Genomic DNA, 16,782 nt, shown 5'->3' on the forward strand with positions numbered 1-16,782 from the left:
AGACTGAGGCCAACCCCAGGGTCACACGGTTTATACAATGTGCTTGAGATGACAAATCTATAGCGACGCAGAGCAGATGCAGGCCGCCAGGGGTGCGGCCACACAGGGGACAGAGGGACCCTCGGGGATGGACATGTCCGCTGTGTCAGCTGTGACGCTGGCGAGATGTTTGCAGGATGTCTCCACTGGGGGGCTGGGTGCGTGGGCACGTGGTACTATCCCCCACGGCAACGTGTAAGTCTGCAATTATCTCACGAAGTTAATTAAAAGTAAAATTTTATAAAAACAACTAAATGTGCCCCAGCCTTGGAATCCTTGAGGTTCTCGTGTTGGTGGTGGCAGCAGCTGCGGGCTGTTGGTATCGGGCGGGAGCCAGCGGGGGGCAGGGGCACGCAGTTGTGGCGGGTGGGGAGTTGTTAACCAATTAACCGGCTCCACTGGTTTTCCTTTAAATCATGAAAAATCACACCTGCAGGGGAGACGGCTTGCGGCTTCCCATCCCCAGTGGAGGTCCCGGGCTGCGGCCAGGAGGAGGTGGTGGGCGTGGCGGGCACCCCGGAGCCGGACCCACCTGTGGATGCTGGTGGGGATGAGCGGCCCACGTGGGGCAACAAGCTCCAGAACCTCCTGAGCTGCGTCGGGTTTGCCGTGGGCCTGGGCAACCTCCGGAGGTCCCGTACCTGTGCCAGACCTACGGGGGAGGTGAGCCGCGCACCCTCATCTGTCCCCACCGCGGCCTCCAGGGTGGTGGGGACCTGCTGCCCCCGGGGGGTTTGTCCCTCTGAGGCCCAGTGGCCTCAGCTTTGCGGTGCTGCACGTTAGCCTGCCCGTCTGGGCTGTGCGGCGGTCAGGGCGCTCAGGCCCCCTTTGCAGGTGCTGCGGCCTTGCTGACAACACCGCAGACCGCGAGCCCAGGGGTTTGCTCAGGCTCCCAGCACCGAAGCCCCTGGGCTGGAGCCGCAGCGGCTCGGCCTGGGGTGCCTCTCGCTCGGCCTTCTCTTGGTGTCACGCTCGCTCTTGGGGACAGGAGGCCGCAGGCTGGCCGGACCACTGCCTTCGGGGGCGGACGTGGCCCGTTCTGTCCCCAGGTTCAGGGTGGGGGTTTTTCAGGCAGGCTCGTCCTCTTGTGGGCTCTGAGCTGAGGCTCGCTCTGCCCCTGCGAGACCGGCGGTTCCCCAGCGCCTGCAGACCTTCCCGCCTGAGTTGGTCTCTGGTGGGAAATTTGGGGAGCGTCTCTTCCAGGGCCCAGGAGACGGGAAAGGCTGAGCTGGTGACAACTCACGCCACGTCTTCTGGTCGGGCAGGCATCCTTGCCCTTTCAAGGGCGGACAGCCAGTCCTCCTCGCGAGACAGGTGGGCAGCGGACGGTGGGCAAGCAGACCCCACGTGAGCACCCGCCCGCCGAGCTTCCTGGTCATAAGGACGCTGCGTCTTTATAAAGTCTTTGTTTCCTGATTGTGAGAAGATACAGGGCACGCAGGAAAGTTTGAAAATGCAGGTACGCCTGTTAACAGCTGCCCCAGAGATGCCAGAGCCCCCGCAGTATGGGCTCGGGCGGGCGCCTGGGCCCCGGGTCTCCTGGCCGGCGCCTCTCTGACGGGGGCCCCTCGGGAAGTGCAGAAGCACAGGCGGCAGACCCGACCCGGGGCTCCCGGGGGCCTCACGGCGCCCTCTGAGTCAGGTCAGGGTCTCGGCCACGCTCCGTACGCTGGGGATCGGACGTCTGCAGACGTTTCACCCACAACCTTACCCGCTGTCAGGGCTGCCGGGGCCGGGGGCCTGGGAACCCCTTTCCTGCGAGGTCCGTCTCCCCGCGGTCCAGACGGTGAGGCCTTCGGGGCGGCCGTGCCTGCGGCCAGGGCAGCCCGGTCCCCAGCCGTGCCCGGGGCTTTGAAACACTTCCGTTGCCTCTGTTTTCAGACGTGGAAGCTCTCGATCCAACATCATGAAATACTTAAGTTTCTCACAGTGCGAGAGGCCCTTTTTTGCCTGCCCTGGCCGCCTCTGGTGCCTTCGAAGGTGACAGGGGGGCAACAAGCACACGCTGCCTCACGCTGATTTGCACAGAGTCCCCACCTCAACGTCCTGCCCCGCCTGGAAACGGAAGGCGACGTTGTGGCAGAATTGAGCACAACATCTGGACAGAGATGGCCAGGGATTCTGTTACATAGACGCCACTCTGCAGCGAGCTTTCTTTAAGTCCGAGGACGGTAGACGCACAGAGGCCCGGCGGTGACTCAGGTCACTGACCGCGGGGCTCTGACATGCGCTGCGGCTCGGGATTCACCCCAGGGAGCCACACAGATGGGGTCCCTCACCAAGAGGCTGCGATTTCTGCGCTGCCCTGTCCCGCCCGGACTTCCGTGTCCCTGGAGGTCTGTGGACCCCGGCACCGAAAGCGGCCCAGAGTTAAGTGGCACGGGTTTTTAAGGAGCCCTGGTGTCCAGCAGTATCCTCTCGGCTTGCTCGTCCTTCAAACGCCTTTGCCGTCACTCTTCTGTGCAAACCAGAGACACGGATGCACCAGCCCGGGTGTCTGGCGTGGTGTCGACTGTCTAGGTGGGTTTGGGAAGCAGTCCCCCCAGCGACGTGAGTCACCCCTCCACACACGCAAACACGCACAGCGTGTCACTCTCCTTTCTGTCCTAGTGTGATTCTCTCCGTAAAGATCTTGGGCAACCCAGGCTCTTGCTGCTGTTCCGACCGGAACCTTCTTTTTCTCCACAGTTTCTTAGTGGATTGGCCTGGTGTGTGCCGCACCCAGCACCCCCGGGGCTGGTGGAGCGCAGGGTGAGGGTGGGGCTCTCCGAGATCTACCAGCGGGCAGCCGTGTACAGCGGGCCCCCCGACGGGGCTGTGTGCCCCGCGTCACCAGTGCTTCGGTGCCCCTTCTGCTCTCAGGGCCGTGGCACCAAATGCGTGAGGTTTTCCCCACACCGACCGGGTCTCCGGTTCTCAGTGGGCACCAACTGGGTGCCCCACGCCCTAACCCCACCCTGACACCGCCTGACCCCACAGGCCAAGGGCTCACCCACAAGATGCCCCCCTCAGAGGCCAATCTGGAGTAGCGGGTCCCCAGGTCACCCACAGCTTCTGTCCAACTTGGCTACAAATTCAAGGGGTCCCACGACCCCTCCTAAGGCTCAATAATTTGCTAGAATGGCTCCCAGGACTCAGGAAACCACTTAGGTTTACAGGTTTATTATAAAGCATACAACTCAGAACCGCCACATGGAAGAGACGTGAAGGGCGAGGTGCAGGGGGCCACCCTCCTGTGCCTTGAGTGTCACCCACCCAGAAGTCCCGCCAGGCGGGGTTTTTGATGGAACCACTGGCCACTGACTGGTGATTAACTCGGTCTCCCTGGTGGGCATGGTCGGGGCCTCTGGCCACCAGCTCCATCCTCCAGGAGTTACCTCATTGGCATGAGCCCAGGTAAGGTTAAAGGGCTTATCACGGACGGCAGAAGCTGCTTCTCTCTCCCGTCACCCGCGAAATGCTGAGGGTCTTCGGAGCTCTGAGCTCCGAAATGCATTTCTTTTCGGGATGAGGACCAAATACGCTTGTCTTACCTCATCCCAGCATCACGGATCTTGTGAACCCTGCGCTGAGGTCCACCCGATGGTGGACCAACTCTCCTCCCTCCTTCAGATCCAGCAGAAATGAACTTACTGTGGGACCCGAGGGAGGCAGGTGCCCACGCCGGACGTGGAGCGCTCTAAGCCCCGCCCCCAGTGCCCCAGCCTGGTTTGTGGTATGAGTTCCTGTTCCCATGGCAGTCCCGCTGGGGATGAAATGCATCTGATGCACGGAGTGGACGCTGCTCGCCACGTGGTCACAGAAACACCTCTTGTTCTCTCCTCCCCCCGCGTGGCGGCTCAGCCACAGGAGAACCCCTGCCCTCCCTGCATATTTCCTTTGGGTGGACCCGGTCATGCTGACCTCAGCCGCCCCTGAGGCCCCCACCCGGGCCCTGTCCGGCCGGGGGTTTCCCCTCAGAGCAGGGGGGAGGGGGAAGGGGGCCAAGGTCTGGTTAGCCTGGAGGCTACGGCCCTTCCTAGACAGTGGATCGCATACCTAGGACTCAGTCCCTGCCCGTGTGGCCATTCCATGTCGGTCCTTGCCGCGCTGCAGCTGTGCGTGCCGAGGCCTAAGGGTGGCTGGGAGGCCCGCCTGCAGGAGACCCCGCAGGGCAGGATGGAGACGGGGCGGCAAGGGAAGAGGGCCCCTCCACCTGTGCCCTGGGCCCCGGCCCTGTGACCGGCCCCTCCCCCCAGGGGCTCCCTGGGTGACCTGGGTTTTGTCCACACCCTCTAGCTCCAAGTCCCAGCCCACAGATGCCCTCCCGTCCCTGGGGCATCCGGCGCCTCCACCGAGGCTGAGTCCCTCCGGAATTTAACTTTCTCCTTTAACGCGGCTTTGCCTTTTTGCTGCTACATGGAAGACACCCGTAAGCACCGTTTGCCCCAAGCGCTGGCCCTGGAGTCCTGCCAGAGCCCAACGTGGGCGGAGGGCTCCGTGGCCACCTGCTCCCCCAGGGCCCCAACTCAGCCTCCAAACACCGGACTGTGACACGAAAAGCCAGACGGAGGCTGTGCAGGGGCCTGTGGTGCGTGCAAGTGACTTTTGGAAGCTGAATGAAAGCTTCCTACAGACGGTGTGGGGAGGACGCAGCCGGCCGACCTCGTTGGTCAGGGGGCCTAACAGGCTGAGCTGCTCCTTGGGGTCACCTGGACCTGTGCGTGCAGCGGGGGCGGGGGGGGGGCAGCTGCCGTCGGTCCTGGAGCATCGACGTGCCCCCACATGCTCGTCCAAAGCGCGCGGCTGGCGGGGACCCAGAGGGAAGGGCCCTCAGGTGAGACGCCAGCATCGCCGACTCTGCGCTGGGGAGTTAGTGGTCCTCCCGACAGCGTGGGAGCATCCAGCAGGGAACCGGGGTCTCCCCAGCAGACCTGGCAGGTCTGTGGGTTCGGGGGGGCCAGGCCCTGCCACCTCGCGGCACCCACTTTGTCCACGGGGGCTCGCGGCGCAGAAGGGCCGCCGCCGTCTCTGCCTGCCCTTCCCTCGGGCTCCTGCATCGGCCGGTACGTGCTGCGTCCTGGGGGCCTCGGCGCCCTCTCCCGCCGCCGCTGGGTCCACCTCCCAGCGTCTGGACTGGGGTGAAGGGTTGGAGAGACAGGTGCCTGCCCCAGCTCAGGGCGAAGCTTGGGAGAGCGTCTGGGGGTCTCCTACTCCAAGGCTTCCCGTGAGCAGGCCAGCTCCCCGACTCAGGAGCCCCGGGACCAGGGGTCACAGGGCCTCAGGGAGAACAACGCAGCCTGTCCGTGGATGAAAACCGCCAATAAAGCACCACATGGTGGGGTGACACCAAGTCATTTAAAACAACGGCAACCCCCTGACACGGGGGTCCCCTATCCTCCCCTCGGGCGGCCACGAGCGCTTCTCCTTCACCCCCGTGTCGTCCTCCGGCCCGAGGCCTGGCCGGGCAGACAGAGCCGCTGGCTGACCGCCGCGTCTTTTCAGGCGCCTTCCTCATCCCCTACCCCATTGCCTGGCCTTCGAGGGCAGCCCGCTCTTCCCCATCGAGCGCCAGTGGCCAGCGCCTGCACAGGGCCAGCATCGGGGTGTGGACAGCCATCTCGCCCTACATGGGTGCAGTAGGTACGCACCTCCCTCTGATCCCTGCCCGCAGCTGCTGGGGGCAGCGGGGAGGGGTGGGGCTGCATTTACGTGTGCCATGTGTGTTTCATGGGTGTTTGATCATCACTCCAGTGCATATCCAGTGGCTTTGAACCTGCAGACACAGGAGGTGCCCTGATGCAAAGATGCAGGGGCCTGGGCAGCGGCATCCCTGTGGAAGACTTGGATGCCAGGTGCGGTGGCAGAGGCGGCAGGCCAGCCCCGGCGCAGCAGCAGGCTGTCCCGTATCGCCCAGCTCATGCGTGCAGAGCTGCCTGTCCCAGGAGCTCACGCACCAGGGGAGACCGGGCAGAGGGCAGGCCCAGCTCCCCGTGTACCCTTGAGGTGGGTGCTGCAGTAAGGGATCCGAACGTCACCATCCAGGCCTGTGACACACCTGGTGGCTGCAGGCCATCTGAAAGCCCCACCTGGAAGCAGCCTGAGGCTGGTGGAGAGCCAAACGTGGCCCAGCCCGGAGAGCACCGCGTGGCTGGGAAGATGACAGGCTGCCTGCGGGCGGACGCAGCCAGAGGCAGGCCAGCGGGCAGACAGCGGGAGCCCTTTGGGGCAATGTAGGGAGCAGAAATGTGGGATGTGCTTGAGGACGGTCTGCAACAGGGGGCCAGGAGGGGGACGCTGACCGTGGCTGGTGCCCGCAGGGCTCGGCGGCTTCATCACATCTGTCCTGGTCAGCATGCACTGCGACACGGTCCTGGCACGGGTGCTGTGGCGCCTCCCCAACTCCTCCCAACCCGCTGCCCCGGAGCGCCTGCCCGCCGGCCCTCAACCACGCGGGCACCGCACTCGGGCAAGAAGCCCAGCCTCGGCCGGCACCCTGAGACTGGGTCTTGTCACCCCTGCCGTTGCCTGTTCACTGCGGGACCCAGGGCCCCGGATGCCCTGTTCCTTCACTGAGGAGCACCAAGGCCCTCGCAGCTGCTCGTGTGCCGGTGACGGGAGGGTGAGGGACAGGCTGCTGTGCTCCCTGAACTAAGTCTTTGGTGGAGACCCCAGCCAAGGGCGCCATCTGGGGAGACCTCCCCGATGTGGGAAACGGTCATGGTTTTCAAGTTTGCTCGTAAAGCTGGGTTGACCTCTTTCCCTTCCTGCCTCTGGCTGAGAGAAACCTGTGCTTGGCACGCGCTGGACAAGGCTGGCCCTGGGTGCTCAGACCAAGGGTCAGGGCTGGGAGGCTCCCCATGTCGGCCACAGAGGCCACTGGCTGTCAGCCTCCCTGCCCCTCACTCAGGGTGGCAGTGGTCCTGCCCGGTGTGCCCAGGTCGTCTGCAGTCTATGGCCAGCCCATGACTGCACGGGCTGGTTCCGGGCTTTGTGCAGGAATGCCGGGACAGCGGCGCTGTGAGCTACTTCTGGTACCGGCAGACACTGAACACCACGGCTGACATCAACGACGGTGGCTCTGTCCAGTGGTGACTGCTGGTCTGCTTGATGGCCTCCTGGGCCACTGTGTACCTGTGTGTCATCAGAGGCATTGAGCCCACTGGGAAGGTGAGAGCCCACAGGCCAGACCCCGCTCCCCAGCTCCTGCCAGCCCCAGAGGACCCCTCCCCACTTCCGTCATTGCTGGCCTCTGGGGTTCAGAGGCTCGGCGAGGAGGGGCGCAACACCAGCACTGTCACGTGTCCCCGGAGAACTGATGCCTTTGTCACCACGAGGTCAAGCTCCTCCGCCTGGCGAGAGTCAGCTCCAAGTCCACTGTGATATTGGAGGGGCTGTTCCAGCCTTCTGTGACTAAATTAACACAGTGCACTTTTCCCATTTTTTTCTTTTCACCTCTTCGGGCCTTTTTGTTTGAGGTGTGATTCTTGTAGACAGCATATAGTTGGGTCTTGTTTTTTATCCAGTCTGACAATCCCTGCCTTTTTTATCTGGGGTGCTTAGACCATTTACATATAATGTGTTTATTGATCTGGTTTGGTTTAGTTTGTCATCTTGTACTTCTTTTCTGCTTGTCCCCTCTATTCTTTGTTCCTGTTTCACTCTTTTGCTGAGTATTTTTTGATCCCACTCTATGTGCTTTGCTTATTAGTAGCAGCTTGGTGGTTGAATTAGGGGTTGTAGCATCATGGTCTGTCTCCAAGCAATGCTGTACCACTGTACAGAGGAAGCTCTCAGCACCACCCTCCCTCCCCACAGTGTCCACCACACTGTTGTCATACATTGGACTTGCAATGTGTTATAAACAGCAAGTGCATTCTCAGCATTTTTTTTTTTTTTTTTGGCTGCACGACATGGCTTGTGGGATCTTAGTTCCCTGACCAAAGTGCCAAGTCTAACCACTAGACTGCCAGGAAACCCCTGCATTCTCAGCATTTTTGTTTCAAACAGTGGATTATCTTTTAAAGAGACTTAGACAATGAGAAAAAACATATTGATAGTTACCTGGTCTCCATGCAGTAAGGATCAGGGAAGCCTGAGCCTAAGCCCCCAAGCCTGCCTTTCAAATTGCACCTAGCACAGGGCTTCCCACCCTCTCTTCCTTCTGGGCTTGGATAAGTCCAGTATTTCATATGTCTGTCCTTTAAATGACTGTGATGAAATCCCATGCATTCCTACCAGGCCTCCCGATCCGTGGTGATGGAGGTTTGCAGGTCCGAGTGTGCGTGTGTGCCTGTGCCTTTTCTCGGTTACCATGTGAGGGTGATGATTACTCTCACGTGAGGGGCTCCGAGCTTGAGGGGACTGGAATTTTGGAAGCAGCCATCTGTTGCAACAAGCCAGCCAGAAACCCCGAATAATCCTGCCATGAAAGTCCCTGAAGATGCACTGGGTAGTCCCCCAGTGTCTGCATTGGGGTCTGGGGGTCAGGAGGGAAGGGTGTCCACTTGCAGGTTTATTTTTCGCAGACGCCGTGTGTGCAGACCCCTCCCCAGCCCTGAAAGAATTGGGGGCTGGTCCTTCTGCGGGAGAAGGTGTGGGCAGGTGTGTGGCCCCATGGACCCTGAGAAGCGGCCGGTTGGGGGCCTCAGGGTGGAAGGAAGAGGGGCCTGTGGACGAGGGGGAGTCCGCCCGCCCCGGGGAGGCCATCGCCCTCCTCAGCGGCGTCCACGTATGGGCTTCAGGGGGAGCCCCGAACGCCGCAAGCTTGACTGGAGCTCACGCCCCCCCACCCCCACCCGGACCCCACGGGGGACGTGGCAGTGCACCCAAGCATCTCGGTACGCCCACCCCTCTCCAGGGTTCACGCGGAACAGACACGCTGGGAAGACTAACAACCGGCCTTTTTCAGGCAACTCATTTCATGGCCTCGTTCCCTCACCTCCTCCTCGCGGTTTTCCTCACCAGAGGACTCACCCTGCCCGGGGCGACCGAAGGACTGACCCACCTATTCACGCCCGACGTGAGTGGGTCCCGAATCCGAGCCCCCTGGGGCCCAGGCTCAGGAAGCACACGAGCTGGGGCCCCTGCCCAGCCCAGCTCGTCCCAACCCCCGGCTGTGGGAGCAGAGACGTGGCCACAAGGAGGGGCAGCCTGGGGTCTCAGGGGTCAGGCTCGGAGGGGAGAGAGCAGGACGAAGACTCGGTCTGGAACGTGGGGGCCGCTATGAAATGGGGGTTCGGGGGAGGCCGGCTGGGGACCCAGGCCCCACACCTCTGAGGCCCTCGTCCAGCAGTGCAACCCCACCAGGCGAGGAGCCACTGGGCCATTCCACAGTCTCCAGGGTCCCAGCACCGCCGGGACCCCAGGGGCTGCACAGCTCATCCCGCAGCCTCCCAGGCAGAGCCCTGCCCGGGGGAGGGACGGGCCCCTGGTATGCAGGCAGGCGGAGGTTTGCCCGGTCTAGCAGCAGAAACATCAGGCACCGTGTGCACGGGGGCCCCACCCGGCCCTCAAGTCCTCAGAACCCCGGGCCTGAGGGGAAGCAGAACAAGCACCCTGAGCCCAAGCTGCTCAGCCCTGACTCCCAGCCCGAGGGGCCTGTGCCCCAAGTGCTCAGGGCCGCAAGTCTCGTGTGGATGGGACCCGGGGGGCCATTACACGTCACGAGCAGGCAGCCTGAGCTGGCCACGTCAACTGCTCCTCGCGTGCGGTCCCAAACTTTTCTTGGGGCCTGAGCAGGTGGCACTGCTCGTGGGAGTAGTCCCAGGGACGCTGGGAACATTCCAGAACGGGAGGCACTGGGCCACGGCAGCTTGTCTGCTGATCTCGGGCCCCTATCTCCTTGCAGATGCAGCTCCTGCAGAGCCCCCGGGTGTGGCTGGATGCAGCCACCCAGGTATTCTTTTCTCTGTCCCTGGCCTTCGGAGGACACATCGCTTTTGCAAGTTACAACCCGCCCAGGTAGGGCCGGGCCGGGGGCAGGGAGCCAGGCTTCAGAGAGACACACCAAGCACTTCTTTGCCGTGACCTCCTGCCGGGGATGGAGGGTGATCTGGTGTGAGCTTCTGATAAGAACAGACTGTCAAGATCTGGCAATTACTGAGTCATCCCCCAAGGGCCGGGAGGTTGGGGCCCTCTGGGGCAGCTTCCAGCAAGTTCCGGAGCGGCTGCAGGAAGAGAACCTGGGTCATCAAACCCCGGAAAAAGGCCATAACCGGGGGCCGCCTGTGTGTGACGCATGTGGCCATAAAAGCAGAAATACCGCCTGTGTCCACCTCCTTGTCACTTAAAATAGACACCAGGCCTGTGCCTCCTTATGAGACGGACTGGCCGTGGCTCCAGGCACGACCGCGGGCCATAAGCCACACGGTGCCAGCGGTGATGCGCTTAAACCTACCTCCGGGTGGTTGTCCGTGGGGACAGGCGGGGGGGGGGGCAGGAGAGGGGGTGGGGACCACTGGGTGAGTGTGAGCCGGGCCCCCGGGAGGGTGTCGGCGGGGAGGGGTCTGAGATGTCCTCAGAGCACAGGAGCGCACCGTGTTCCAGGTCGAGCACAGGCAGGCCCCCGGGGGCGCTGACGACAGGCGCATCTGCCCAGGAACAACTGTAGGAGGGACGCGGTGACCATCGCCCTGGTCAACGGCATGACCTCCCTCCGTGCGTCCATCACTGTCTTCTCTGTCCTGGGGTTCCAGGCGGCCAGCGACCATGGGCGCTGCCGGGACGAGGGAGCGCGGTGCCCTCGGGCTCTGGGGCGAGGCGGCCCCGAGCTCGGCCCCCTCGTGGGGGTCCCCCGGATGACCTTCTGTTTCCCCAGAGAAGTGGAGAGGAGGGTCCACCCAGAGCCTGGGATGGGACCTGACCCGGAAGCAGGGTCCTTGCAGAGATGACTGGTTACGGTGAGGCCGTCCTGGACGGGGTGGGTCCCCGATCCCATGGCTGGTGTCCTGATAAGAGACAGAAGGGGGACACACAGACACGGAGGAGAAGGCCGGGTGACCACAGAGGCAGAGGCTGGAGGGACGTGGCCACAAGCCCGGGGACACCTGGGCCCCAGGGGCTAGAAGAGGCAGGAAGGATCCTCTCCTGTAGCCTCCGGAGGGAGCGCGGTCCTGCCCACACCTTGATCTTGGACGGCTGGCTGCAGAGCTGGGAAAGGATGAATCCCCGTTATTTTAAGACCCCCCAGGCTGAGGTCGTTTGTCACAACAGCCCCGGGAGCTGATGCCGTTAGGATGCCCCCACCCTTGAAGTTACCATGTTAGATGGACGGCCTGGTGGCCTCCAGACATGGTTTCCCGGTTAGAGCCCATCAGAGCTGCACAAGCCTGCCCTCTGGGTGCTGCTAAACGTCCCCACGGCCCCGGACGGCCAGTGGAACGATGGCCGTGTCAGCAGAGCGTGGGGGGATGCCTGTCCTGACCCTGCTCGTCTGTGTTGGGGGAAGAAGGGCAGCCGCCAGGCGCTCCGGGCACTGCTGAGCAAGTGCGCCTCTTGGAATGTTCCGGAGAGGCTGCAGTGGCCACGCCCGAGCGGTGAGCAGCGTCACCCCCGCGGGACAGCAGCTCTTCCAGCCGCTCCACCGAGACGCCCGGCGAACAAAATTGTTGACCCATCACCACTGGGCTCCTGCCCACGGCCGTGCCTCAGGCGGCATCCCCGTCTTCTTGCTGCATCTGGGACACTGGACAGCACTTAAACAGCAAAATCACCGACAAAAAGCACAAAAATGTTAATAGAAATGTTTCAGACATTACACGAAATTTCTAAAAATCTTATATGTTCTGGTATAATGTTATGTCATAATTCTAGTTATCACTTTAAAATGTATATCTCAGAAATAACTAAATTTCCTTCAACTTCCATCAAATCTTTAACTGTGGTCATTTTTTTTTTTTAAGTTTATTTATTTATTTATGGCTGTGTTGGGTCTTCGTTTCTGTGCGAGGGCTTTCTCTAGTTGCGGCAAGTGGGGGCCACTCTTCATCGCGGTGCGCGGGCCTCTCACTATCGTGGCCTCTCTTGTTGCGGAACACAGGCTCCAGACGGACAGGCTCAGCAATTGTGGCTCACGGGCCCAGTTGCTCCGCGGCATGTGGGATCTTCCCAGACCAGGGCTCGAACCCGTGTCCCCTGCATTGGCAGGCAGACTCTCAACCACTGCGCCACCAGGGAAGCCCTAACTGTGGTCATTTTTAAGTCTTAGGTCATTTACAGACAGTTCTGGGTGTACTCTGATGCTTTTGCAAAAATGTTCCTATAAAAGGGTTTCATCTTCAAGGAGTTCATGGAAAAGATTCTGACAAGTACAGGTTTCTGGTAACTGACTGTACTGCTGAACTGAATGAATAAGCATTTTCAGAACTCTAATGAAAAACTGATGAACTCATGAAAGTGCTAACAAAAGATCAAGATGAAAAAAAAATTAATTACATGGAACTGAGTGAACTGATGAGGATGAGTATAATTTTTGTGACTTTCTGTTTGAATAAAAAAAAAAAAATCCCACAAGGACTCAGAGGCAAGAAATATACAAATCAATTTTCACTGCAAAGTAAAGGAGCTGTTACAGTGGAGGATTACTGGACTGAATGTCAATATTATGACATAGTATGAGTTTCGTGCCTGGTAATTGCAATCGTTGCTTTTGTTGTGGTCATCCATGTACAATGCTTGGTGTCAGTCTATTTATCGCTTGTAAAAATAAAAAGTGTGTGTGTGTGAAAAAAAAAAAAAAACCACAAAAATGCGAAAACCGCGGCCGCAACCAGCCTGGGAGAGGCTCGTCTACAGCTCCAGGGATGAGAGGGCACAGCGTCCCGGGGGCCTGGCGGGAACATGTGCGTCGGCCACTCTGGACACGTCTGCAAATGCCCTCGGGATGGTGTGGGGACTGGATGCAAGGTGACAAGTTCCTTCTAGCGAGCAGGAGAATTCGCAAACGTGGACGCCCCACGGAGTCTGAGCCTCGAGGCCTGAGACAGACGTGGAGGCATAAGGAGAGCTGCCCCCCGAGCCCCGCCGCGGCAGCTCTAGGAGCGCCACCCCCAGGGCCATCGGGCCCTCGAGTCGGGGAGGCAGGGAGCCGCAGGCCCATTTGTACCTGGGCCCCGAGGCTGCAGCCTCTGTCCCCCGTGTGTGCACGAGGCCGGGCCTCCCCGTGCCCGCCGCTAGGGCACCTGCTCACCCCACCTGCCACCCCGCCTCACCAACGCCTTCCATCTCCCCGACCGGAGCACCTCCAGGGAGGACTACGCGCTGCCCTCGTGCACCTGGACGCCACGCAGCCCGAGCGGGTGGCGGGCTCCCCCTGGAGGCCTGCTGCCTGGAGGACTTCCTGGATAAGGTACCCCAGGGGCTGTGGCCGGGCTGCAGGTGGCTGCAGGCGTTGAGCCGGGGTCAGCAGTGAAGGGCTCGGGGCTGACCCTGTGCCCCGCTTCTCTGAGCTCCTAGAAAACCCCACGGCCTAAACGTAGCCGGTCCGACGGGCCCTGCCCAGCAGGCGGGGATCCAGGCTGACCCAAGAGCAGGCGTTGCGGGTGCCCAGAGCCCGGGGAGAGGGGCCTGAGTGTGGCCACAGAGCCAGGCTGTGGCTGGAGGAGCCACGCACGGGGCCAGCTGATGCGGGGACAGGGAGAGCAGGCCGGGGGCAGTCAGGGGACAGGTCCCCGGGGCAGCGGTCGGATGGGCTCCTGAGCCCAAGGCCCCCAGCCCCCAAGGCCCCCAGCCCCCATGGCACCTGCTGCAGGGGGTTTAGGGGCACAGGTCCCCCCCCTTCAGAGGTGCGCCTGCAGTTTGTTATAACACAGCCCGGACAGGGCTGCCGCAGCCTGACTCAGGAGGGTGTTGGTACACACGCGTGTTCCCGTGTGGGCGTGCTGGTGCACACGCGTGCCCCGGCGTGGATGTGAGGGCCCACCGTGCGCTGCGTTGCAGAGCGCCTCGGGCACAGGCCTGGCCTTCATCATCTTCACGGAGGCCGTCCTCCACATGCCGGGGGCCCCCGTCTGGGCCGTGCTCTTCTTCGGGATGCTGTTCAGCCCGGTCCCGACATCCATGTTCGGGAACGTGGAAAGCGTCATCACACCACGCTCGGACTTGGTGGGTCCCCAAGGAGGCCCTGACCGGTGAGTGGACAGCCAGGCCTCCCTGCAGGGCCCGTCCTCACTGCCCTGCTGCCTCTACCCTCCGTCCACTCTGCCTGGTGTCCAGACGCCCCTCCTCCACGAGGCTCGAGGGCCCTGACCCCGCGGCTCTGGCTCAGTGCCTCAAGGGTCAGCACAGGGGAGCCGAGGGTCGGGGGGGCGGGGGCAGGGGACTCCGTCCCACACTGCCCACGGAGGCCACCCCAGCCGAGCGCGTCCTCCAGCTCATTGGGTGCAGGGGGACACGATGGGGGGGGGTGGACAAGGGGAGACGCCTGAACATGGGGGTTGTGTCCAGGGCTGGCCTGCCTGCTCTGCTTCCTCTCGGCCACCTGCTTCACGCTGCGGTCGGGAAACGACTGGCTCGAGACTTTTGACCGCTACGTCGCTTCCCTGGACCTGACCCTCTTCGCGTTCTCCGAGGTGGTTGGTGTCATTTATGTTTATGGGATGAAACGGTGAGTCAGCTTCCAGGGGCCCCGCTCCTCTGCTCCAAGCGTCCCCAAGTACACACGTGTGGGCATCGGGCAGCCGGTCTCCTGGACAGATGCAGGATGACACGGACCATCTGAGTTCCGCCCCAAACAAACCCGTCCACAGATGCACCCCTGGGACCCACCCGCCGGGCTGTGGGGAGGCCAGTGACAAAACGACTAGTCCCCAGCCACGCGGGGGGACTCCTGAAGTCCAAGGACAGGTGGACACTAGGGCACCGGGAGGCCCCGCCAGGGTTCCAAGCCCCACCCCCCTGGAGGCCTCTAAGGAGGCCCCACACGGGTCCTGCCCACCCACACCTGGCCCGGGCCTGCGGCCCACCTGTCACTCACACCTGCAGTCACATCTGTCACTCTCAGGGTCACTCACGCCTGGACTCACACCTGTCACCCTGACCGTAGCCCTGCCCAGATGACCCTGGAGGTTGTGCCCCCTGACCTTGTATTCTAGGAGATCCTGAGAAGCGCCAAATGCATGGCCTCCATGCTGCTCTGTGGGCACTGGGACAGCGGGCTTGTCCCTGGAGGGATGCTGACCCCTCGGGAGACGGGAGTCAGAGGCAGTGGTCCGTGGTGACGAGGGGGGCACAGGGAGCCCCAGGGCTCAACGGGCTGCGGGTCTCAGAAGCGGACCCTCAGGAGCCGTGAGGAGTGGCCTGGGGCGGGGGGGACAGGAAGGGGAGGGGCCCCAGGAGGGTCGGCTCCTGGGTGGCTGATACCTTCTCCCGGGTCTGCAGTGGCTGCTGCACATCCTGGGCCTCTGTCCCCATCCTGGGGGCCCGGGTCAGGCGCCGCCTCGCCTCCCACAGCGGGCCAGCGGAGGGTTCTCTACCCCTCAGAGCCGGAGTTCCCCGCCCCCAGGGCCAAATCCACAGGTCCTGCTGCGCCCTGGGCCAGGCTGACCTGCCCCTCTGGCCTTCCCCACACATTGACCTGGGGGTGGAGTCCTCATCAGGACCCCAGAAGTTTGCCTGGTCCGGGGGCCACTCAGGAAGATGTGGGGCAAAGGTCAGAGTGGAGGTGGGGCAGCCCCATGGGCTACATCTCTGTGGCAGGACAAAGGCTACTGGTCGAGCGGCTGGGGGATCTGAGCCCGTGGCAGATCTGAGTGTCCCCGTGGCAGGTTCTGTGACGACATAGCATGGATGACCGGGAGGCGGCCCGGCCTCTACTGGCAGGTGACCTGGAAGGTTGTCAGACCCCTGCTGCTGCTGACCATCTTTGTGGCCTACGTTGCCCTCCTGGCCAGCTCACCCCGGGCTACAAGGCCTGGAACCCCCAGTACGTAGGTCTTTGGGTGGGGGCTGGAGGCACTGGGGCCACCTCAGACCCGGCCTGGCCCTTCCCTGGTGCCTTCCAGGGCCCGGAAGACCCTCACAGTGGACATTCGTGCCCGAAGGGCCACGTGGGCTGCTTTTGCTCTGAGACCCCAGATCCCCAGATCCCCGATGTCCCCTGGGGCAACGGTGCCGATTCCAGCAGACCCGGTGACCTTGGGCAAGGGCCTCAGTCAGTGGCGGGAGGACAGGAGCAGTTTCCAGACTCCGGTGACGTCACAGGTCCCTGAAGCCCCTCCCACAGGGACGCGGCTTCAAGCCACACTTCCCAAGTGCCGTGGGGATGGGCTCTGCAAACGCCCAGCCGGGTCCCAGACTAGAGCACAGCCTGGGGCCAAGAGCTGGCTCGAGTCGCGTGGCCCCGACTCGAGCCAGCTCTTGGCCCCAGGCTGTGCTCTGAGCCGCCTGGGCCCCGCCGACCTGCCGGCTGTCTGGTGGCTCGGAGCCGCCCCTTGCCTGCAGCGCTGAAGCAGCTGCTTCCAAATTCTCCCCAGAAAGGAGCTGCCCCAGAGGACCAGGCAAGCACAGGAGGAATGGCGCCATCTTTCTCAAAGAGCTTTCCGTGACTGTTGCCCTGTTAGATTCGCCACAGTGCCTCCGCTCGGGTGGGTGGCGCCGCCCCCCTTATGGAGGGAGCATAGGGTCTGACGACGCCCAGCGGATCAGGCCAAGGCAGCCCCGAGACCCTGCAGCCCCTAGGGGTGTCCGGAGTGGCTCTCGCAGAACCTGACGCCCCAGATCCCAGGCCCGTCTCTCAGAGCCAGAACCCTACGAGAGGCTCAGCCA

The 16,782-nt window shown here is 62.4% G+C and overlaps 1 pseudogene; it reads left to right on the forward strand.

The window, feature by feature from the left end:
• Positions 1-127: 127 nt before the first annotated feature.
• On the forward strand, positions 128-16,464 carry LOC137755487 (sodium-dependent neutral amino acid transporter B(0)AT3-like; annotated as a pseudogene).
• Positions 16,465-16,782: the final 318 nt, after the last annotated feature.

This window comes from Eschrichtius robustus, chromosome 2 (assembly GCF_028021215.1).
Source record: "Eschrichtius robustus isolate mEscRob2 chromosome 2, mEscRob2.pri, whole genome shotgun sequence".
NCBI classification, from domain to species: domain Eukaryota; kingdom Metazoa; phylum Chordata; class Mammalia; order Artiodactyla; family Eschrichtiidae; genus Eschrichtius; species Eschrichtius robustus.